We start from the raw sequence: 24,645 nt of genomic DNA, 5'->3' as shown, positions 1-24,645 counted from the left end.
TTATAAACTAAGGAAGTAGACTAAGGAAGTTGATTATGATAAAATATTGTTTCAGTGAGACTGACTGCACAAATAGGCTCAGAATAAGGGAGCCAGGATGTGGCCATCTGGTGTTATGGCTGGTGAAACGTGCTCATGCTGTTGGAGAGGTGTAAACAGCTTGAACAAGTGTCGTGTTTTGAAAGCAGCATTTCAAACAGTTTGTAAAGTGGACGGAACAAATTTGGATTTCATTTGACATTAATACAGAGGTAACAAAGATCTGGTAAAAGAATAAGCTGCATACTCTAGGATAAAAGTTCTGAGCTTTCACATCTGGAACCTCTTTAAAGGGGACACAGTCTGCTGTCACACAAAGTTAGGTAAGATAATGGGCAAAAATGCTTTGGAAGTTTTTCATCAAAATGCCTCATCCATATACAACTAATATGCTGTGTTAGACAGTGTCACCTGACCTTGTTATATCTTATTCATTCCTAATTAGAAACGAAGCATCCAGATGTGAAAGGTCATCATACTAGATTCTATGACACCTATCATGGCATATTTCTGTCACCTAGATTTTTATTAGAAATGCACTGAACAAGCCCAGCACTCTCTGCCATATGTTTATTGCCATGTTCAAGGACCTGCAGGTAAAAAGAATATTTTATCTACCCAGATGGTTATTGCCACATTTGGTTTTAAACTTCCACAGCATCTCATAGTGCTAATTGGTTCACACTCTGATGCCAGTTTACAGAGATGTTATTTTTGGTAATAACACCATTGACAGCAATTTCTCTCCAAGAAACATCTCTTTAAGGAATAAAAGAAAAAAATTAGGGACTTTCCCAGCCAAAAGCAAAGTTCTTTTTTTATTTTTAAATGCTGATTCATATAAAGTGTGTTTTAAGTGTATCCTCATTTAAGACTATGAATTGTAGGGTTTGCTTTTCCCTTTTTTTTCCCCATTGTATCTTTTTGAAAAATCATTTCATCCATGTTTATTGAAGTGCTCAAAAGACCTAAAGCAATAAAATTATAAAACCACTAAAAGACTACTTTTAAAAAATTTATTTGTCTTTACACAAGAACATTTATGATTTTTAAAAACCTTAGTTTTGCATTTCAGCATATATGGAATGTCTGGTAGTCATCATTTTTTTTTGTTTTGTTTTCAGTTATGGAAGGTGACTTCTGATATCCCATTTAGCCTGAAGAGCTTCTTATTTGGCAACTAATACCATTAAAATCAATTGCACCACTTGCTAAAAAGGCACCATTCCACCTGCATCCAGGGTAACAGAATCTGGCTCAGAACTGATACTGTCAAAATTGATTGATTTTGCTTTTGTCTCAAACCTACTTGAATACCAAAAAAAAAAAAAAAAATCAGAGGCTTTTCAAAGTTGAGCATCAATAAACATCAGCAAGTCAGCAAATTACTTATCCAATGTTAATATTTGGGTGTTTTATTATGTTCTCCCTTTTCCTTAAAAGAAAGATAGACCCGGTTATCTGTAGGATTAACATATATCCATCTATTTTTTCCAAAGTAACAGAATATGATTGGTGACCAAATTCTCAGGTAATTTTCAAATATGTTTGCTTCATTTTCTCAGGGTTTCAGTATGCGATAAAATTATGGTGCATATCAATCCTTATTACAGTACAGCAGAGAGTTTTGGCTCAGACATCCAGGCTCTTGCTGTGATAAAGTTTATATGTTACATGAATCATGTATGGCAACAGAAGCCTAAATGAGACTGAAACCCATTTCGTTCAGACAGAATGTTCACAGTGTCTACCCCCATAGATTAGCAAGTTCACTGCTGAGGAGAACAAATGACAACACTGCCCTTTTTGCAGCTCAGTCAAATCCACATAGATTTTCCCAAAGATAACCACAGATATTTTTCCAATCTCTTCCAAATTTCAGATACTATATGCAAGCAGTAGAAGTATATAAAAGACTGCTTTTTGAGGGTCTTTAAATCCAGAAATATGTTTACAGTCCCAAGGGTTGGCTAACCTCAACAGGAAGTCATTTGACTGAATCAGTGATAGGGATGTCCCCAACAGATATTTGTGATATTAAGCATCAAAGTAGGCATCAAAGAAAAAATTCTTCTAGATTTTTCTTTCCAAACCAATTTACAGCACAATAAGTTGAGAGCACTTTTATGGGTGTGTAACTAAATGAACTCATATCCATGAAAACCAAGGGGAAAAGGTGATCTAAATCTTCAGGTTATAATTTAAAAATAAAACCAGATGTGATGATAAGGCAGCAACTCTCCTGCATTAGCAATGCCACAAAACATTAGCTTGATGACTGTTATATGGAAAATCAACAATTTCTTACCCATATGAATTCAAACTTTAAAAAATAAAAACTTCAGCATGTATTTTGTTGTTAGCTATAAGAGTTACTTAGCTGTAGGTGAAACCTTGTGGTTTTTCAGTATTTGCTGTCTTCAGGAACGCCTTTCAAGAAAAGCTGAACATTGAACTTAAATTTTACTTACCACAGATAAAACTGTGTCTGAATGAGGAATTTAACTGAACAAAAGTTTTATTAGCTCTTCAAATAATGAAAATTTTCATGAATATTATGCTATGTAGATAGTCTGTAAGAAATCACATTTTACTACAAATGTGAAAGGTAGTTATTTCTCTGAGCACATACCATTTGCATTAGTGTAATTTCCAAATTTGAGGATTTTTCAAATGTCTTGGTGTTTATTTTAAACTACTCATGTATTTTTAATAAAACCTGTTTAAGAAATCTCTCAGATGTCTGAAGAACTCCTGTACAGATTTTGAGTTATTGACTACAGCAGCTTCAGGGTGTTTTTCAAATTTATTTTCAAACATCAGTTGGGTTTTCTAAGGACATCAAAATGTTGATCATTCTGACTGAAGTTTTCTTTTGCATTTCCTATTTCCCTTGGTTTTAGGGAGAAAAAAACATAAAAGGAAATGTGGCTTGAATTTTTATATTACATAGCCATGCTGTAATTATCACAATTTGTGGAGACTGACGTAGTACTTTTGAGTAGCCAATGGGTTATAATCACAGGTCAATTTTTTTATGGGTAGGATGTTGGTCAGAAGGTTGTTATTTCATATTAAAAATGTAAAGGGGAGAGGAATTACTGTCTAATTTATTAGCTTCGAGATTGTGAAACAAATTATGAAGAAAAAAAACACTTTTTTTTTTTGCTGCTAGTAAGTGCATCACCTATATAGCAGTTATTTCCTGTGGTGTGGATCAGTTTGGTCTAAGATCAGAGGCACAAGAGAGAATGAAGTCAGTATTTTTCCAAGATATATGGCAGCCTGGATTCACTTAAAAAGGAAAATTTTAGTTCTCCTTCTCTTCTAGCTCCATTCATCTTCACTTAAAAGAATGTTGTGTTAGTATTGGACCTGGAACACAGTCAAAACACTGGATTTAGAGGCAAACAGGAATGCTAGATCTCCATGTCAGCAAATACGTGACTTGAGCCAGAAGAACATACTTCCTTTAAAACAAGTTTAGCAGCCTCTAAATTATCATGTTTTGTATAAAATGTACATGTGTACATTTCCTCTCAGTCTTGAAAGCTGAAAAATAAGAAATAACTTGCTGGCTTTCCCATTACCCACCTCCTCAGCAGCATTGTAACAATCAGGGAGAGACTGGTTATGTCAAATGGCACAAGATTCACCATCAGCTAACTTTGCAAAGTTTGTTAGGCTGTATATGGAGACCATTTCCAGAAACTGGCAGTGTAAATTACACTCCTTCCTTTTTTAGGTTCCTTGCTATTGGAAAATAATTATTTTCTTTGGGTTTTCCATGAAGAGTGAGCAGTTCTCAGTGCCATAGAAAAATGGGAAGCTATAGAGCACGTGCAAGATTTTCTGCCTCAGTCTAGATGAAATAATCTTTTGTTTCCATATACTCTGCTTAGAAATTCTTGAAGTAACTCTGGTAAAGCTCTGTCCAGAAATTGTACAGAATGCCATTTTTGTGATATTTTTCCAGAAACAAGTTCTACAGTGATAGAAATGCTAAAACTAAAGGTGATTAAAATCCTCTCCATTTTCTATAGATGGGACAAGTACTAAAAAATATTTGGTGAAGGTGAACAAGAAGGCATTTAATGTTAAGAGACATATCAGTGTCTCTGGGCTTTTCATGTTAATCATCCTTCAATTGTGTTATACATGGTCATATTTTAACTCCAACTCAAAAATGAGACAGCTTTTCTACCTTGCTCCATAACTCCTAGTCAGCTAACCTAAAAGTGCTGGTTTAGTGTTTCTAAATCCTTTCCCATCAAAGCTCTACCAACCTAAAATAAAAAATTGATTGAAATACATTATAGGAAACTTAACGTGTTCCACAGATCTGCAGCTGCTCTCTTTGAAAACATTAGCAAATGACATAATGCACCTCCTTTCACACAAGATTTAGCCAAGTTCCTGGTTAAAGGGGGTATCTGGTGGCACTGATACCACCTGAGGTGGCATAACTGCAGGTATAGAATATTGGAGTCTGGCAAACAGATGAGAAAATAGAATACAGAAATTGTTATGGGAGTGGAAGGAACATATGTCTTAAAATCTTGGCAAATATTTTATCTCATTTTCTTTTCTGGTTGCAAACTGTGCTTCAGTTACAGCAGCCATAGTTTTTTGTCCAGGTTTAAATGTTGAAAGATAAGATGAGGTGGGAAGGAAGGCAAGGAAGGGTTTCTCTCCTATCATTGCACAAATGACATTTCATCTCTCTTTGTAAATAAAATTACCAAATATTTCAGATAATTTTAGAAGTAGATCAATGAAATTGACTGGCATTTGTTTCATTAGATCTTGATTATCATTACTAATTGAAAGTCAGATGCAGAAATTGTATTTTAGTGGCAATCACTCACACAGGTTTGTGTTTGACCACAAGATGTGTTTGACAGAATTTATCCACTGATTCACACAAATTTACCAGTGTAGGTTCATTTTTCTCTGTTCCCAAGCATAATAATTTTATTACCATGGTGGAAGTTGGAAATGCTTGAGGAAATAAGGATCACTGGAATTTGAAATTTTGAGCTTTTGAGCTGATACACAGCAAACCTGAAGATTTTATCTAGTACTTCATAATTGCTTGGAGTTTCATTTCAAATATTTGACAAGTACTTCGGTTCAATGGTAAATGCTATGGAACTGGGGCCAAGACTTTAAGGAATAACAATCTTTGACACACTTTATGGGTTATTATTCCAAGTGATATTCCTATCCCATCAGTTTTGATTTAGGACTTCATTAAATATTAAACTGAATGAATTTGCTTTTAAGTTTCTACCTAGTTTAAAAAATAAGTGGTCCTCATTTTTCTTTCTCTGTTTAAATTAGCTGATATACATTTGTATATGGAAATAAATGTCTTTGCAAATGAATGTTTTCTGAAATCCTATGAGCAAGTATTAAAACCAGCATTAGGATCCTAAAGAGGCTGTGGCAATCTTAATTAATTTTATGGACTGAATCCAATTATTCTTTATTGGAAACCATGCTGTGTAATTCCAGTGCTTGCTCTTGGTAAAGAATTTACTTCAACTATTAAAAAAAAAGTAAGTACTTGCAAGAGGTTATCAAAATATTCTTTCTACAACTGGAGAGCTGTTTTCATGAAGGTGATGCCTGTCATTTTGACAGAATGCCAGGGATCTCCAGGACTGAAAACCATGAACTGTCACAGTTTAAGAGGAAGAGCCAGGGTCATAACACTGAGGACGGTCATGCCCTGCATCTCATGCAGACCAACCTGCCACAGCAGCGCACACTCTGCAGTGTGTCACCTTTTTGGCTACCCAATAAGTCCTTTCTCAGCATTTAGGACCTACTGCTCGTGTAATTCCAGGTGATCTCCCCATCAAGAGACCTCCAGATGGCCAGCACTAGGGGCTGAGGCACAGATCTCCAAAGGTAGTAGCACAGGCCACTCACTGCTCTTGGGTGTAAAACGTGCTGAGGGTAGGAAGAGTTGAGGGTTGGTATGAACTCCTGCCATCTTTGGAAGAGCATCAACTCCTGTCATCTGCTGCATAGCAAAACCAGTAGTTTATATTTAAGTTTTCAGTTCTAATGAAGAAGCTAAGATTGCCTGCAATTTAACAGAGACCTGATCAGCTTTGTTGTCTCTGAGTAGTGAGAATTCAATCTTTTGCTATTCAAATACTAATTTAAAAAAGTTTTCCACTGATTCCAGTGATAATAAATTCACTAGATATCTTTTCTTTATGGGGCTGAATGTCTTAACATTTAATTACTGTTAACAAGATCTTTATGGGAAGAATAGAAAATTTCATGCACTGTAATAGCATTAGCATATTAAATGTAACCATCAGGTGGCCCTCTTAGGATTACTGCTCCTGATTGAAGCCTATTTAGCTTTTTCTTAATTGTCATTTAAACATCATTAAGTATATAAATTCTTTTTTTTTTCCTCCTTTCCATGGCAGCCTTGCAGTTGAAGTTGTGTAAGCTGACAATTCCTTTGGTTTATCAATAGAAATTTAATGTGATTACATTCTGATTTGGAATGGTCTGAAGGGTGAGCTGGATTTTTCAAAGACAAAATAAGAATAGAAACGGTTGTTCTATGTAGAAACAAACAAATTAGAAATTATTAGATTTTTTTTTCTTTCAAGATATTCATAGAATTTGTTTATAGACTTTTTCCCTTCAGTGTACCATGTTTAATATAGCTTAACTTTTCTTATAACCTGATTCTGTTTTGGAAGGGCAACCCTGATTAGGAAAAGGAAGAAACATTTTTAAAAGTCATTCTAAAGGTTATAAAGTGTGACCAAATTTGAGGTCCTACAGAATCAAAGTTTCTGTTACTAAGTAAACATTTCAACCTTCCAGATACAGTGTAGTAGTGAATTTCACTGCTTCTGTGGTTAACATAGAAAAAATAGGATGAGAAATTGTTTCCTTAAGAACAGCATGCAACATTCTCCATGCTGCACTACTGTCAAGAAGCTTCTGACCCTTGGAAGAAGAGACCAAAACATCAATAACACCGACCTTTATAACAAGAGGTTACTTTTCAGTTCTTCTGCCACTAATTAGTATCAACATCTCAACATTACTTTGCATTGTTTTAATTGTCAGTTCTACTACAATTAGCACAAAAAGCAGGTGATATTGTCATGCCTAACTGCTTTGCTATTATTTCTGCCAGTCTCTCTCTGTTTTGCTTTGCCAAACAACAACATGCAGGTTTCCTCATCTTGTGAGGCAAGCCCAGCAACTCATATTTCAGGTGGCAGAACACATTCCAGTTTAGAGCAATGAAAAATATGCACATTTTTTATGTCTGATTTGATTTTCACAGCTCCTGATGTTCTGTAACGAAGCAGTGAATGATTTGCTTTCAGAAGATGGTAGTTTTGGAGCACAAGGCCATGTTTGTATCAGGGAAGAATTCATATGGAGCAGTGATCATGCACCAGCCTGCAAAAGTGTAGTGTGCACAGGCAAAAGGTCTTGGTTTCAGTGTCACAAAAAGAAAGCCCAGGCTGCTGCAACAAGTGTTGATATTTGATAAAAATAAAGTTTCCTTTTCTTGCCTTCAGTTTTAAGTATTTTTTTTATTTAGCTTGGTTCAGTTAGGGTTTGGTTTGGAGTATTTTGCAAAGAAGCATTTTCTTTCTGCAGTTTAATCTGTCTTTGCCATTTGTAGCTTTGCACTGTAGGGAAGAAACATTTTTTTATCCAAATGTATATATTTTATTTTCAAGAGAGCAGCAGCTGATTATTTTTTTTCTTGTGATTCTTATTTAAACTTTTTCAGTTGTGTCAGTTTGAGTAAAAAGGACAAAGACTTTGATGGATAAAACAAGTTATCTTAATTGCATAGCTAGTATTCTATTCCAACAAAATATAGCTAAATAAGAGGGAAACAAAGATTGCCACGAAAACACTGATTTCTTTCATGTGGAAAAGGTAGTGATTGTTATTATCTAGTTATTTTACATGACATGCCATCAAAACATCTCAGTTATTTCTCTCTGTATGTGCTGGTGCCTGTGGCTTAGCTGGGCATTCATGAACATCAAACAGACCTTTTCCAATATTCCAGATTTTTTCCCACAGCCTTGGCATGGACACCATGGTGGATGTGGCATTTTGCATTTTCATCATCATCATCACTTCACTTGGTGAAAGTGAAATTATTTACCTGAAACTAGCAATTTGGATTCTTTTTGCCTTAGCTAAGAGCATTAATCATAACAGTGATATGATCCACTGGCCCGTAGTCCAACAGCCTGTGTGGAAATACTCAAAGTCATTTGGGATTCATTTTGTCTCTTTTTTCTTCATAGGAAGTGAGTAAAACTCAGTTTGTCTGCAAACAAAATGCGCACAAATACCCTCAGAATGACAGCAAAGAAAAAAATGTCCCAAAATGCTGCTGTCTGCTTGAAAAACCAGTGAAATTTGCTTCCCCTCTTTAGGGGAAAGGAGGAAGGAAAGGAGGAATTTGACAAAAGGAAAGTAGAAGGAAAGGAGGAATTTGACTATAGAGATCATTCTGGAAACTTCCTTATCTCTGAGCTCCTAAAATGAGGCTTCTAATAAATTTTGTTAGTAGGAACTAAATATAATTGGTGGTTAAAAGTTCAAGGGACATGGAAACCACCATCATAATATTGTGTTCTCCTGAAAGAGCACAGAAAAAAGAAAGGGCAAATTCAGGTAAAATCATTCATGTTTCAGAGGACACTATTATGCTAATCAAGTAACTTCTAGTACAAAAGTATCTCAGAGACAGAAGTAACACTTGGTGAAATGTGTAGGTGTCTTAGCCTGGGAGAAAGGTGGAGAAATAATTATAGCTAATAGAAAGAGATTGAAAACATAGTCAAAATGTCATTTTCTAAGGGTTCATAAGGAAAATAAACAATCACACAAACAAATAAATCAAATTCCCTGGCAAAAAATGTTGAAATTAAAGCCATTTCATGAACAATAAAATTATATAAAATAATATTTCTTTTTTAAAAATGAACAAGCTAATGAACATGAGTTTACTCACTATGTTAGACAAAAATGTATAATGTAAAGAGCTAAATTTCAAACAGAAAGACAAGTTATTTAGTAATTGTCATAAGGGTATAAAAACTAGGTAGGAAACATAACTGAGAAAAGAAAACTTTGTTCCACACCTTAAGTAAAACTTCCTACCTAGATTTGTATTAACCTTCCAAACATGGTGAAGAATTAACTTCTTCCTGCAGGAGAGTCATGAAGTGGGTTAGGACTGAGAAAAAAAATTGGACTCTCAAGAACATGGGTGAGATGGCCAAGAGTTTTCGGTCTTTAGCGTTAGAAGATTTCTTGAAAAATATATTTTTAATAAATTATCCTAAATATATATTGCATCATTTGTAATTTGGAAATAGTAGAAAACAACCATCTATCTGTAAATCTCTACAAAGAAAATTGATCTGTAGTTTATTTTATTCTATTTTATGGTTATTGTAAAAAAACTATCCAGAAACTTCAAAGCAGGAAAGATTCATTTCACCATCCCACAATTCTTTGCCATTTTATCCCAACGAATTGAGTTGTAAGTCATTTTCAGGTGGTTTGTCCGATAAGCTTAGGCAAGTGTAATTTCATGCAGTGCAATTCAGACTTACATTCCTATTGTGGAAGAGAGCTCATTGGTCTGTCTTCTTGGACAGAAAGGCAAAACCCTTCAGAATTACTTACTGTCAGGTATATTTTCTTTGCAGCCTAGCATAACTCTTCCCCAGGAATGGAATATACCATGTGTTCGTTTCCATTTTTGGCTAAGTTCAACCAATGCAATTTTAACAAAGCTTTTATAAGCATTTAGAGAACTACATAGTTACAAACTGTGCCAATGTTAATATCACAGTGAAGTAAATGCTCTGTTTAGCCAAAGAATGAAGGCAGCAGTGAAAGTCTTTATATCTGCCTGTTTGGGGTTTTTTTCTGAAGATTGGTATGGGTAACAGACAGATTCAGCATCCACTATAGGAATTTCCAGCTAGTTTGCCAGCCAGAGCCCCATTTAATGCAAAACTTGGTGGTGGTGAGAGAAACAGAACTCACTAACTTGTCTCCTTGTCTCACACTGGCCTCCCAACAGCCATCAGATGGTGTGAGCACCAGCCAGGATCCTGCAATGGTGTTTCCAGGGGGAAAAGGCTTTGCAGGACCAGGACCATAATATGACCATTATTAGTCTGCCTTCCCACTGGAGACTGAAAATGAGATCGTATTTATTTTCTCATTCAAGCCCAAGATTGTCACACTGATTTTTTAAGATTTGCTAAGCCTTCTGATGTTTGCATTCTTGTAGCAAACTTTCTCACATATTTTCTGTAAACAACTTATTGTTTTACATTCTTTTATGGAGGAGGAGAAATTTGATGGACTGTTGGTTTATCCAGTGTCATTGGAGAGATGGCACTTGCACTCTGCAATCCACTGTCACCTTTAGAAATCTATAAATATTAGAGTCAGAAAATAAACTTCCCTTTTCTACCTTGAGAACAGCAGCGTGTTCGCATTGTGTTGTTTCGTATCCTATAGTGACACAAGATGTCAGGGCTGCTTGTAGGAAGATTTTGTTTGCTTCTTGTAAATCACACAAGAATGAGAAAAAAGAAGTTGATCACTGGATTAGTCTTTAAAATGGTCAATGTTTGGAGAATTTTGTCAAGCTGATACTCCTCTTTTGTTAAGGAGGAGTATCAACTAAGACATACCAATCTTTTGTAACTCATTAAAAAGGGAAAGAGAGAGTTCATTCCATATTATTTTCACATTGTTACCTTATTTTTAATTACTATAATATTCCTAATTTCATTTAATTATTTCATCTTTTATTCTAAAATTTTCACTTTTAGAGAAAGGATAATAAAATCATAGAACTTCAGGGTAGAGGACAAGAATAAGAAATTATGGCAGAGGATTTTCATTTGATGTTTCAATATTATTTTTGATTATCATGTGACATGTAGGAAGTTATATGCATTTATGTGAAGATTAATTGCTTTTCATCCAATAACCTTGTAAAGACACGGGGTGGGGGGGGCGGAAATGAGGTTATAGATCAACCATTCTGCTTTTGTTCTCAAACTAATAATAACATCATGTTGTGATGTATGTTGAGTGAGTTATCACAGATATTTCCAGTATTAAATTAAATAATTAAATTACATTTTATGAAAACTGCATTAAGATAAGAGAAACACATGTTAAAAAAATTGAATTCTCTGAAGTTAAGAAAGCTGATTAAGTGGCTTATTTTCATGAGGTATTGGCAGGAATGAGGAAATTCTAAAAAAGGTAGGAAAATCATGTAACAAAAGCGAAGATACAAGGTAAACTTATCTGTATAAGAGAAGGTTGGTAGGAGGTATTGTGGCATCAGAGGATGGATTCAAAATATGAAGAAAGCTGTTTGCAATAATTTTGTCATGTGGGTTTAATTTCGTTGTGCTTGGGAAAACAGTTTTCATACACTTGTTTTAGCTGTTTGAAAATAATTCTTAAAATGTTTGTAGATTAAGTCCTGGTGCCTAAAGGGCCCACTGCCATCTCAAAACATAAAGACCACTATGCCTCACCCCAAAAGCTTCTCATGTGTATAACAGATGTGTGCAAACAGCAAGGAAAGAGTAGTCAAAAAGAGCATTTGGAAGTCTTGGTTCCACTGGAGAACCTGAGGAGGGCTTTTCACAGGAGATCCCCTTGGTTTCAGGGATTTGGGTGGGTGAGAGGGGTGAGGTTCTTTAATTTGGACAAAATGAGAAGAGGTTCTAGACAAAAACAGCCAACTCCATAGGCCTGCACACACTGCAGTCATACTACTCACACCTACAACTCTGGAACAGTTTCACTTCTCTGAAACTACTTTTTTCCTTCTTGGGACATAACCATACTACTGTCATTGGTCACTTACCCCCTATATATACAATCACTTCTTCTACTGCTCTATTTCTCTCATTTTTCAGGGAATTTTATTAAATTTGTGGCACCATAAATGGTTGTATCACTCAAAAACATTTTACCTGTGTGCATTATGGTAGCCTGTTTTATACTACAGCTCATTGCACTCTAAAAGCATAAAAGCTTTCAAGGCTGTTAATTCTGTTAAAGCTGCATTTGCCTGTTGCGTTGGACACTGTACACTTACAGCATAAAACAGCCGAGAATCATTTACACTAAAGTAGTCTTTCTCTAACTTTATGTGATACTTCTATGAAGTGTTTTCTCAGTTGTCATGGGGGGTTTCTATGTGTCATTTTTGTTTTGATTTCCTCACACTTTTAAATGATAGTCTTGTTTTTAATTCTATCAACCAGTCAATGTCTTTTCCAATGGAAGAATATTGCTTACTGGAAAATGTTGGGGTTGTTCGTGCGTTTCCTGTTTTATTATATGAGACTGATGGTCTTAACCACAAATTTGGATTCCTAAGTTTAATTATCTAGATTTCACAAAAAGTAAGCAGTCTGTTCCATGCTCCTTAGTAGTATTTTCTAGATGCCTGGTCAGTTTGAAATTAGTAAAAAAACTCAACTTTGTTCCAAGTTCATAGTTATTTTGTTAGTTGTTTTTTAAACCTAGGTCTACATACCTAGCTCAATTTTCACATAAATTAGGACTTGCAATTTTATGGAGAGCTTGTAATTTATCATCTGTTCCTCTTAACACCCACCTTGTCCTCATCATTTACAGATGATAATCAAAAAAGCACAAAACTTGGCATCAAGCGTAAAGAAAATCAAATTTAAATTAAATAACACTAGAGGGGAATTGTTATCATGCCAGAATGAAAAAAAAAAAAATGGGCCTGTAAAATGAGATGCATTAAATATATACAGTAGCACCCTCCAGACAAAGTGCAAAATTTGCAAATCCTTTTTCTCCTCTTTGAAATATAAGTGTATTTCACTTCAACAAAGAGATGTGCCTTTTTATCTTCTTTATTAGGTGTCATATGCGTTGTCTAATGTAAATGAAAAATTGTATCATGTGGGCTCAAAATTCCTTTTTCTTTCATGCACATGGCATCTTTGCTTCTGAAATCTAATGCAGATAAATCATAATGTCAATGAAAACCAATAATCTGCACAGAAAAAAAAAAGAAAAAAGAAGTGGTGGGGATGGTGTAAGTGGTTAGAATGTGCATCTTTGTGAGTTTAAGAAATCACAGCACTTCTTCTTTCAGTACTCAGGATCTATTCCCATTTGCCTCAAGAGGGACTTCTGCTTCAATTATTTAACTGCAGAGATCTTTTTTAACAGCTTAGATGAATTTCCAAATGGACCTGGCAGTCTGGCCCTTGAGGCCAGATGATGTCTTCCTCTCAAATTCACATGTGTCAGGATTTCATTCTTAGAACCTCTTTGGTTCTTCTGGTGGTTTACATCTTCTGTGCATGTGAAGGACTTCCTGTTACACCTGCAGCATGCAAGAGTTACCAGCAGGGTTGCAGTTCTCTTTCAAAATCTGCATCCCCTTCCACTACAGCTGTTTCTGTCCTGCACAGGATGCTTATGAGATACAATTTTTGGTATGTGTGTATAGCATAACAGTTATGTCTAATGGCTTGGAAGATATTGTTACTTGGGATTCTAATAGTTCTAGTCCTCAGAAGTTCTGGGTGGATCAACTGTCATGCATTTTTCTAATTCTCCTCTTAGCATTTCTCAATTATTTTTGCATTTGCTTCCAGGTTGCTTATCTCTGAAACAATAAATATTACCGGATGTTGAAGGTGTGATTTCATTCACATCTTTTTTATTTTCCTGACCCAATGAAGACTGTTGTATCACCACTCTTGCCATAACTTCTGTGTATGTTCAACCTCAAGCTTTCAGTAACAGGTCATGTTAATCCTAGGGAAAGGGCTCCCTCAATACAGTAGTCCATTGACACCAGAGCAAACTTCTGACAATTCCACAGGGAGACCTCAGTCAGGGCAGATTGTTCTGAGCACAATCTGTCTGGGTGAACAATCTGTTCTCTGTCTGGGATCTCCCTAAGCACAAATACAATATTGACTTGTATTAAGAACTAGCCTTCTTTTTTTCTTTTTTTTTTTCCTTCAGTTGCATAAAGTCCAGGCTTATTGCAGATCTTATTTGAGCATGGCCATAAAATTTATGCCATAAACCAGACACTGGCTGCTGCATACAAAGTGAGCCAGCTGTGCATTTGGGGCATTTCATTGTCTGGCAACATTAGTCTTAGGTTTTCTGTCATGGGTTTGCAGCTTTTTTTAATCTGCTGTTGTGAGGGGTTAGCCTGCTTATACAGCTACTGTATTTGCTTCAGAGGGAAACCTCTCCCTAAATGCCTTCCAGGCACTGGAAACTGCATGTCAGTCAGCTTGCAGGAGGGCTCTTGTTCTCATAAGGGACCCCAGGGGTATGTAAGCCCTTTGAAGAGACCAGGACAACTATTTCAGAACCTGATCTTCAGACCACAAGCAAAAAGGAAATGCAGGAAGGAGACACTGGAAATTGCAGACACTGGAAATTTGGCCCTTCCTTAATGCAACCTGAAAAAGGGCAGGTTTACACTATATTGTCTTCAGTGAATAGTTCTGTTTTGTATCTGCAGAATAAGGATAATGGAGATAAGAATGTGAATTTTAAAATAGAATTTATGAGGCATAAGTTGTTGTGCTCAATTTCACGTAAATGCTCAGATTAAAAATAAAAGCATGTTGCAAAAACTTTTAACTTCCACATATGACAATCAGAAGTTTATTATAGTGAGGTGTCTGTTGTTCATCTTTTTAAAAATGTTTTGTTACCTGAAAGTTGACAGCAGAAGAATTATTCTATATTTAGATAAGCTTGTTTGACATGAAATCTTTATTGAGTATAAAGATTCTCTATAAAACAAAATTCAAACATCATGGCAGTTTCACAGGTTTTCCTACTATAATTACTTTTTTCTGCTTTTCATGGAGTTAGTGTATACATAACAATGGGGAAATAGACTCTGGCAGCTATCAGTGGTAGAAGAAATGCATTTGAAGAGCATAATAAGGAGGATTCCTAAGGAATTGAAGTAACATATTTGGTACAAGCGGCTTTTCTGCAAGTTTGTTGTTTCTTGCTGAATAGCAGCCATTGGCTGCCACACATGGCTGACTTCATGAAGAGTTCTAGGAGGGTTTGATTCATTGTTGTGACTTTATTAATACAAAATCATGAACCTGAATTAACCAACCAATTTAGATAAGACCATCTGTTGTCTAATAAGATGTGACTGTAATTTGAATAGTGGTTTTATAATAAGTATATTACGGGATGAAGGACAAGCAGATATTAGCTTTGTCTCATTAGCTTAGAAAAAAAAAAAGTAGTTAGTTTGCCACTGTAGAACATGGAATATTTTTCTTCAAGTCTTAGCGCAGTTCTGTGTACAAATATACCCCCCTGCCTGTATCTTCTCTACTACACAATAACGTCAAAACTAAAAAGAAAATGGGATTCAATGCACCTTCTGGAATACTCTTGTGGTACCTCTTTGGTGGCAATAAATCCATTTTGTTCTTGCTTGGTTCTTCATGGTGCTACCGGATACTCTGACTGCTGTGAAGACGAAAATGCTGCTAGATTGCCTTCTAGTTTATCAACATTATGTCAATGTCATCTGGTTTTGCTTTATTTAGTTGCCCTGCCTGGTCTATTACAAGAATGGAATGTCAGCTAAGTACTGAGAAAACCTGTCCTTTTCTGCATGTCTGGCAATGAGAAAAGGGACAAAGCACATTGTAAAACTGACTTGTCAACTCAAACTCTCCCTAAAGCTTTCTTATGTTTTTATATGGATGTTAGATAGTACTGTAGAGTATATTAAGCTTTACTACTCACCATTTTGCTTTTATTGAACCACTAAAACTGAATATTATAGAACCATTGTCCAGTTAAGGAACAAGGATAAACCTTTTCTTTGGTCATAAAAACCCAAGCATTAATCCATATGAATGAAGATTAAGACAGAAATAAGTGCAGATTTGTCTGTCACTGATTTTCTAAAAAAAAAAAGAATGTTGTGTATTTTGTATAGTTTCTGGTTGAGCTGTTGCTTCCTCTCATATCTGAGTGATCTTGAATCCAGGAAAGCAAAGAATATAATTAACAAGGAATATAGTACTACTAATTAGAAGGGTGCATTAAAACACCAGACAGTGGTGCAGTCAGCATGCTGGAGAGAAAGAATGCCATTCAGATGGACCTTGACAGGCTTGAGAAGTGGGCCTGTGTGAACTTCATGAAGTTCAGTAAGGCCAGCTTAGAGGTCCTGCACCTGGCTTGGGGCAATCCCAAGCAGAAATACAGGCTGGGCAGAGAGTGGATCAAGAAGAGCCCTGCTGAGAAGAGCACAGAGTGTTTGTGGATAAGATCAACATGAGCCAGCCATGTGCATTCACAGCCCAGAAAGCCAAACACATTCTGGGCTGCATCAAAAGAATCAAATGAAAAACCTTTTCCTGATATCCAACCTAAACTTCCCCTAACAGAGTTTAAAGCCATTTCCTCAGGTCCTGTAACTTCTCACAGCAGACAAGAGATCAGCAGATTAAGGGAGGTCATTTTCCCCCTCTACTCTGCTCCTGTGAGACCCCACCTGGAGTACTGTGTCCAGCTTTGGGGTCCTAACACAGGAAGGATGTGGACCTGCTCAGGCAAGTCCAGAGGAGGGCCAGGTAGGTGACCACAGGGCTGGAGCACCTCCCATACTCAGCACAAGGCTGAGTTGCTCACTCCAGAGGAGAGAAGGCTCCAAGAGAACTTAGGGCAGCCTTCCAGGAACTCACAGAAAAGCTGGAAAGAGCCTTTTTTCAAGGGCCTGCGATAGCATAAGGGAATGGGCTTTAAACTGAAAAAGGGTAGGTTTAGATTATACCTAAGGAAGAACTGTGCAGGTAGAGAGTCACTGGAACAGAGAGTTTGCCAGAGAACTTCTGGGTGCCACATGACTGAAAGTGTTCAAGGCAAGCCTGGGTGGGTCTTTAAACAACCCAGTGTAGTGAAAGGTGTCCTGCCCATGGCAGGGAGTTTGGAAACAGATGATCCCATCCAAAGGTCCCATCCAAACCAAGCCATTAAAAAAAACTCAAGAGTTCCTTGATGTGGATATTATGATGTGAAAAATTACATCAACAGGTTTTGCACTTGCATGTTTCACAACATGTAGACATGGGAACATAAATGAGCAATTAAATACAAAGCTCTGTCTCTGCTCTGTTGCTACTGCCTTCAGAGTCTGAATGCTGAGCTTCAGGGACAATGCTGAGTCTGAAAACTAAGGCACCTTTTTGGTAGTCAGCTGGCTATGCCATCGCTTAGTCAAAGACAGAAAAAAAATCCAGTATCTAAGAGAGAACAGTTCTGGCACCAGGCTAGAGGTGAGCTGTAACACGCAGGATAAGATACCCTTGGATATTGGAACAAGAAGGCAGCAAGGGCACACTGAGCTTCAAAAGCCAGAGGGCTTTTAATCCTCCAGGAAAGCAAAGAATCTGAAACTGATTCTTTTTATGAAAAGATCCAGTTATTGTATTGACTTTTTCAGAGAGGGCGGACAATGAGTTTTCTGTATGATTTAATGAAGTATCACCAGAAAAGAAATTACATAATATGAAATCTTTAGACAAGATTGAAAGAGCGCATTTTGTATTTCCAGAATGATAAGGATTCATTGCAGCTTCACATTTCCTAACAAACCCTGAAGTGAAAACCATGTCTCTCTATAAATCCTACTGTATCATTTGGACAGGGAGCTGCTTTATGTTTGCATTCATATGGTTTTAAAGCTATAAAATAGTATCCACAAAAATTTCTGAAGCATTTAATTTTTTAGTAAATCTGTAAAGAGTTGTAAGGAGTGGGAAGCCTTTTGTATTTGCAAGAGCAGAAAATCTCAGGCAGCAAGTACAATCTAAGCAAAAGAAAAATGTATTGCAGGTGCTGGTTGTTGACTGGGAGAAGATCAGAAGGTTCTTTGCACATGAAAAAAAAATACACATCACCAGCAGGATCACAAGTTTGAAAGTAATACTGCAGCATGTTAGTCATGTTCAGTTTATTTTCTCTGTGTCTCTGTATGGTTTTTTTATTAATAATACTTTTTTGGATTTATGACTGCAATCAAAATGCAGTATTTACTTCCAAGGAATATGCAAGGCTTAAACTAAAAGGAAATTGTTTTCCAGCAAAGGCTCAGATAAGTTAAACATGTAAGAGTTTCATTTAATGGTTTTATGCGGAAGATACTTTTGAGCAAGGCTTGTTACATCTGTTACACTTTTAAAGTGGAATATCATATCTTGTAGATGTGAATTCTGTTGAATACCATTAATCCCAGGAAGCCTTTGGAAAGGGGAAGGTAAAAAACCCTTGTATTTTAAAGGGAAGGTTATAGTCGAGGTTAATTCAGGGTGCCATGAAAGTGTGACTGTGACAAGATTTAGTGACAATGTAAGGCCAAATTAATGCAAGATCAGTGGCCTGACTATTGATTCTTATCATGGGATCCTGCTGAAATGAAGTCATTATTTAATTATACTTTTACTTACACTATAAATGGTTCCCAGAATAGACTGCACTTGATTTTGATGTGTGCAGCTCCATCTTCACTGTTCCTTCCATAAATAAGTAGAGAATTAATATAAGCACTCCACAAAATTTTCATTTACTTTACATGCTGTCATTTTCCCAGTGTTTTGATTCTTCCATTCAGAACATTTTGTGATATCAAATAATTCTGGGTACAGAAGCCTCTGAAGATTGTGAAACTAAAATTTCTTTAGATGTGATTTTAAAAAATCAATATTTGAAGGGTTTTCCTCTTCTTATTGAGTGATTTAAAATATTTTCTTTTACTGTCTCTTGAAGTAGACTAAGCTTACTGCTCATACTAAAAGAAGTAACTTAACTGGGACCTAGAAGAAGCTAATAAGTGCTTTATTGGGACTTAAGATACAATAGCAAGGGCTTTGCTGTAGAAATAAATATGGGGAAGTTCAAGCACCTACAAAATATCAGCAACATTCACTGGACAGTCAAAATTGCATTGTTTCCCTATTATATTATCTTTTTAAATATAAAATATAAAATTAAATATAAAAATATTTTCCCTATTTATATTATCAATTACCCATATCAAATATTTATATTTTATTCTCTTTATTCTGAATCAGATCTGTTTGGCAAATTTGTTACTAATAAAAACTTGTAATTACTTTGGGTGTAATTTGTCTTGTGGACCAAGCCCCATATTTTTATCAAATTACAGAGATTTGAAGACCCAGCAATTGAGAAAAATAATTGCAGTGGTTCTATGTTAATAGTTGGACTCTTAGACATTTTTTCCAACCTTATGATGCCATGAAAATGTGACTGGTTGTCATTGTAATGCTGCTGTTTGAAAAGCAGCATGTGAAAATGGGAAGAATTCACATTTTAAATGCAGGATTAAGTTTGTCATTTTTAGAACATGGAAGTACCTACTTCTCTGCTTCTATAATGCAGTGAAAACACAGTCTTGCTCAGAACAAGAATCATAAATAAATAGCAATTCTGAGGGGAAAAAAAATCTCAGCTCAGTGGAATAAAGTTTCATAAAAAGTCGGTGAGAGATTTAGAATCACAGAATATTGAGTTGAAAGTGACCCAAAAGGGCACAGCTAGTGGTCTCATATAGGACCACCCCAGGAATCACAAGATGTGCCTGAGAGCATTTTCCAAACGCCTCTTGAGCTCTGTCAGGCTGGTGCTGTGAGCACTGCCCTGGGAGCCTGTTCCAGTGCCCAAACACCCTCTGGGGGAAGAACCTTTTCCTAATATCCAACCTGAACTTCCCCTGACCCAACTCCAGGCCATTCCCTCAGTCCTGCCACTGTCCAGAGAAGAGATCAGTGTCTGCCCCTTCTCTTCCCCTCATGAGGAAGCTGTAACTGCAATGGGGTCTCCCCTCAGTCTCCTCCAGGCTGAACAGACCAAGTGACCTCAGCTGCTCCTCATATGGCTTCCCCTCTAGGCCCTTCACCATCTTTGTGACACCTCCTTTGGACACCCTCTAATAGCTCTATATCTTTCTTTTATTGTGGTGCCCAAGACTGCACACAGGATTTGAGGAGAGGCTGCACCAACTAAGACTACAGCAGAACAATCTCCTCCTTTGACTAGCTGGTAATTCCAATTAATCAGATAAAGGGAGCAAAATTAACTTTTTTAGTTTTGATCAAAGCAATGAGTAAAATCAATCTGCAGAATTTAATCTGCTTTTCATTGTATGCAACCATATTTCCAAAAGCCTCATCTCCACAACATATTTTTTTTGTTTTGTACACTATATTTTTTTTCTTTTTAAATAAAAGAATATAAACCTATCTCTTTTTTAGAGCAGAAAAGATAAACATGTAAATGAAACAAACCCAGCCTCTGCAAGACTGTACTGTACTCTAAGATACCTAACTGTTACTTAGCTCATATTGTGGACTTTTCTGCTTGGAACATTATGCTCATTTTAAAACTTCTCTTATGAGAGAGAAAGAGGAAAATCAGCTTCTTAGATGAGTAAGTAATGAAATAGCTTCCTTTAATAACCATCCCTAGTTATCACTTGGTATTTAGGCATTCAAAAAATAAACAAATAAAATGCAGTACATAAGGGGTTTGCTTGCTCCTTCAGTAGCATGTGATTAGCCATTAAATGATAATATAGCAAGACCATTATGTTAAAACCCATAATATTGAAGAAATTTCTTTTCTCTCTTGTGCACCTATGTTCATAAGTAATAGTATTAAAATTTTCACATTTTCAACTACTACAGAGGGAATATATAGATTTTAATTGGAGTGATAATACGTGAAGCATTTTGTTAGTACTTTTCCTCTGAATGAAGAAATTCAGCTATAGTGAATTTTTTTCTCATTCAGCTTGTCTTTCAGTGCCCTTGACAACTGTAGGGTGAGAGAGAGGAGTGGGAACAGAGGCTGATTCCTGTGCTTCAGGATCTCAGTCTTGGCTCGTGTGTTTTCTTTTGTCCTTTTTTTTTTCATTTCTCGAACTTTTTCTTGTCATAATCAGTGCCCAGCAGTATTTTTGTTCCATCTCTAGCAGCAGCAATGTCACTGATCTCACCATTTTGTAAGTGTGTCCAACAGCCAGCCAGGAGTCTTATAGGTAGAACAAGATATAGGAATGGGAATGAGATATATGGGTTGTAAAGGGCTGGTTATAGTAAGAGCCCACTTCCTGGAGTCATCTTGTGCAAGGGAGCATTTCTGCAACATTATTTTGTACATTTTTGTTCCAATGTTATTTGCCAAAGCTGTCTTTTTAAAGCAGTTCTGATTTCACAGTGGTATTCCTGTTGTCTTCTTCACTCAAGGTGAATAATATTGCTGCACTGAATAATATTACATCTCTCCCATCTTGTGAAATACCTTTGTGGTTTGGACACAACAGACTTTCCTTACTTTTAAAAGGTTTGGAAAGAGGTTGTGGTAGAGGAGCTGACAGTTCATCCATACCGGAGATGATAAGGATGAGACATCATTCTGCAGGCATTATAAATGGATATCTGGTGCTGAGAGTGCCTTTATGGTTTGAGAGTGTTTATCCCTGTGGTTCTGGAAACCAGACCACTAGGTGGATTATATTGCTGCACATAAATTGTATTCCAGCATGTTTAATAAATCAGGTGGCTTAATCAAATAAAGACAAATGGCAATGGAATAGCTTAAATACAAATTTACTGCCAGGTAGCCATTAAAAAGCATTAGATATATTTTCCTTTTGCAGGGTTTTCTGACTTAGCCTGCAATAAATTCAGTCATTTTTCAATTAGAGACATGGGTCAAATTGTCATTCAGTCCAATCTGTGTGGTCTTTTGAGGTTCAAGATGAATAGGTTTTTTTCATCCAGCAGGGATTGACATCTTATTTTACAAGCTGTAGAGCTTCTTTCACTTTCTTAAAGGAGAACTTGGTGTGCTGAGAGAGAAATACAAAAATCCTTTCCTTGGTCTGGTTGCACATATGTTAAGGACCAGTGCAGTCAACAGTAAAATCAAGACTGCCCTATTTATTTTTTTTTTAGAAAGACTGTGACAGTCAGTTGGGAAGAATGACACCAGCAGGGACAAGGGCAGTCCCAGGTACAAACCTTCCCCCTTTTTCACTGTATCTCAGGCTGAGATTTCAGGAGTTCTCCATGGAGAGCATAGCTGCAGCAGCTGCATCAGGCCCTCAGTCAAGGGCTGGTATTGTGGCCATTAACTGCATCACCAGAGGAGCTGTGGAAGCATGACAGATCCAGTGTCCACCTAAAAAAAGATAAAAGCACACAGGGTGGTTTTCTGCACAAATATCACCTCCTCACAGGCACTCACGATGTGACCACAATAGCTGGAAGCGCTGCACTTCTGGGTTGATGCGTGGAGTGGATGGAGGAAATGATTACTCCTTCCCATGTCTTCCAAATCCATTTAATATAAAATCTTTAAGCTGGGGATGTATCAGATAATAAAGTGGTAAGAAAAGATTATGCACTTGATCTTAGCCAACAGCTGGGAAGTGTACATCTGGGACAGGGGCTTCAGTGCATTCTGCAGAGCACTTCTGCCCACTGAGGATGATATAGGATCAGCACTTCCAAGGGCTGCTGACAGATCTAAAAGATGACACATAAAAGAGTGATTTCTTCACCTGAGAAAGTAAGAACTGTAAATCAATACAATTACAGTAGTTCATAGAGATAACTGAAATTGATGGGTTTAAATTACTCTTGAAAAATTTCTGAGAAAAAAAAAAATTAAGCTATATTGTTTACCTCCTCAATATCTTCTTTTATTTTTCTTATCTATTTTCTCATTTCTGCCTCTTAGACACTAGTCAGCCTTACACAAAATGAATTTTCTTGCTCAGTTTTGGGTAAAGGAAAAAGTAATCTGAATAACATCTTACCTGATGAGAATTTATGAGGAAGAAGATATTAAAAATATTTTCATATGGTTGTAGACACTATTTCTGGTTTGTACATCAACCTAAATTTCAGGGTAGGTTAAATGAAGATTTAATCACAAATTTCACATACATTCCATCTCTAAATGAAAGAAAAAGTAAATCTGATTGTCAGATATATTTTAATAGATTAGGTTTGATCTGCTTCCTGCAGGCATAAACAAATAACCAGCTTAAACTTGACAAATTGTCTTTTATTTGGTACTTGCTTCTTTCAAACTGATGCTATAATGTCCTTACTTTCCATTGGAATTATTTCCCAAAAATTGCAGTACCCAAAGTATATTATTTTAATACTAGGTATCATAAAAGCAATTTGCTGCTGCAGTTCACCCTTCTGCTATCAGGGAAAAGACAATGTGGCTAATTTTAGTTTTTTCATAGATGATTTCAGGTCTTCTTATGTTTATGTGGATCTGAGTGTGAAGAAGGAAGGAAGTTGAATCTTTTACACAGGATTAGCTTGTTTTAATATGTAAAACATTCTCTGGGAAATTATATACTTGACTTCATATCATGTACTCAACCAGGGCTAGTACTTTGGACCATGTTTTTCTTTAATATACAACTCAGAGACAAAATGCTGAGAAGGATCCTTGTTCATAGAAACATTTGTATTCCTAAATATTCTTGTTTTAATCACCTCCCTATGTTGTAGTGTCTTGGAAGCAGGACACACAGACACTAGGGAGGATCCCTCTGTTTTTATGTTTTGTGTCTATAGGTAAGGAGTTAAGAGGAAGGGATTAAAAGGGAAATATAAGAAAATAAAATTGTGAGAAGATTTACTCTCAGCTATGCAGTTCTAAAAACTGCAAGTGTGATACTCAGCAGAAATGTGAGCACACATCCCATAGACAGGTCATTCCAGACCATAGTCATCATCCCAAGGTGCACTTGAGCATCTGCTAAATATTTCATATATGGTACTTATATTTACAAGTAGCTCTCTGAAAAGCTAACAAGAGTATTAGAAAGACCATAAAGGAGGAAATGTTAACATGGAGATGTAGGGTGATCTCCCATGACTTGGGCCCACGTAATGCAGTGGGCATTTATGGATCCTATAAATAGATGGTAAAAGTATCACTCTCTTTCTGTGCTACACTGAATATATTACCAAGACTTTGTGACTGATTATTGGAAGACAGCAATGTATCTGACTAGATCCTTGCTGGGATACTTTCAAGATCTGACATCCTTCTTCCCTTTAGAACTCAAGGAAATCATTAAATATTTCTGTATATCTGTAAATATTTCTGTACTTGCATATGATTCACACAGAACTTGTTTTACCATCCTGTTTTGGTCCATCTTGTGCTTAATTCCCATGATGACATTAAAAAGGAGAATAAGCAAAATATTATATTCTATTTGGTCCCAGAAAATTGACATCTTGCTTTTTACTGGGCTGCAGGGTCTTCAGAAAACAGTCCCTCTTTAAAGCAGACTTCTCATTCCTTAGTGCCTTGATGCATGTGTGTTGTACGTAACCTGTCTCTGACACGGTGTGACCAGCTTATTGGGAATAATCAGAGTGAATTTTTTGTTTCAAAACTGGGCACTCT

At 36.4% G+C, this 24,645-nt stretch overlaps 1 protein-coding gene and 1 non-coding gene across 3 annotated transcripts in view; one reads left to right on the top strand and one right to left on the bottom strand.

Moving 5' to 3' along the window:
• Positions 1-24,645, top strand: part of GPC6 (glypican 6) — a 724,766-nt gene that overhangs the window by 484,102 nt on the left and 216,019 nt on the right. The window lies entirely within an intron of this gene.
• On the bottom strand, positions 22,447-22,635 carry LOC135295682 (U2 spliceosomal RNA). Its single transcript, XR_010357823.1, has one exon. It is a non-coding gene; the product is annotated as a U2 spliceosomal RNA (small nuclear RNA).

This window comes from Passer domesticus, chromosome 2, assembly GCF_036417665.1.
Source record: "Passer domesticus isolate bPasDom1 chromosome 2, bPasDom1.hap1, whole genome shotgun sequence".
Lineage (NCBI taxonomy): Eukaryota > Metazoa > Chordata > Aves > Passeriformes > Passeridae > Passer > Passer domesticus.
This window is presented reverse-complemented; position numbering and strand designations above follow the sequence as displayed.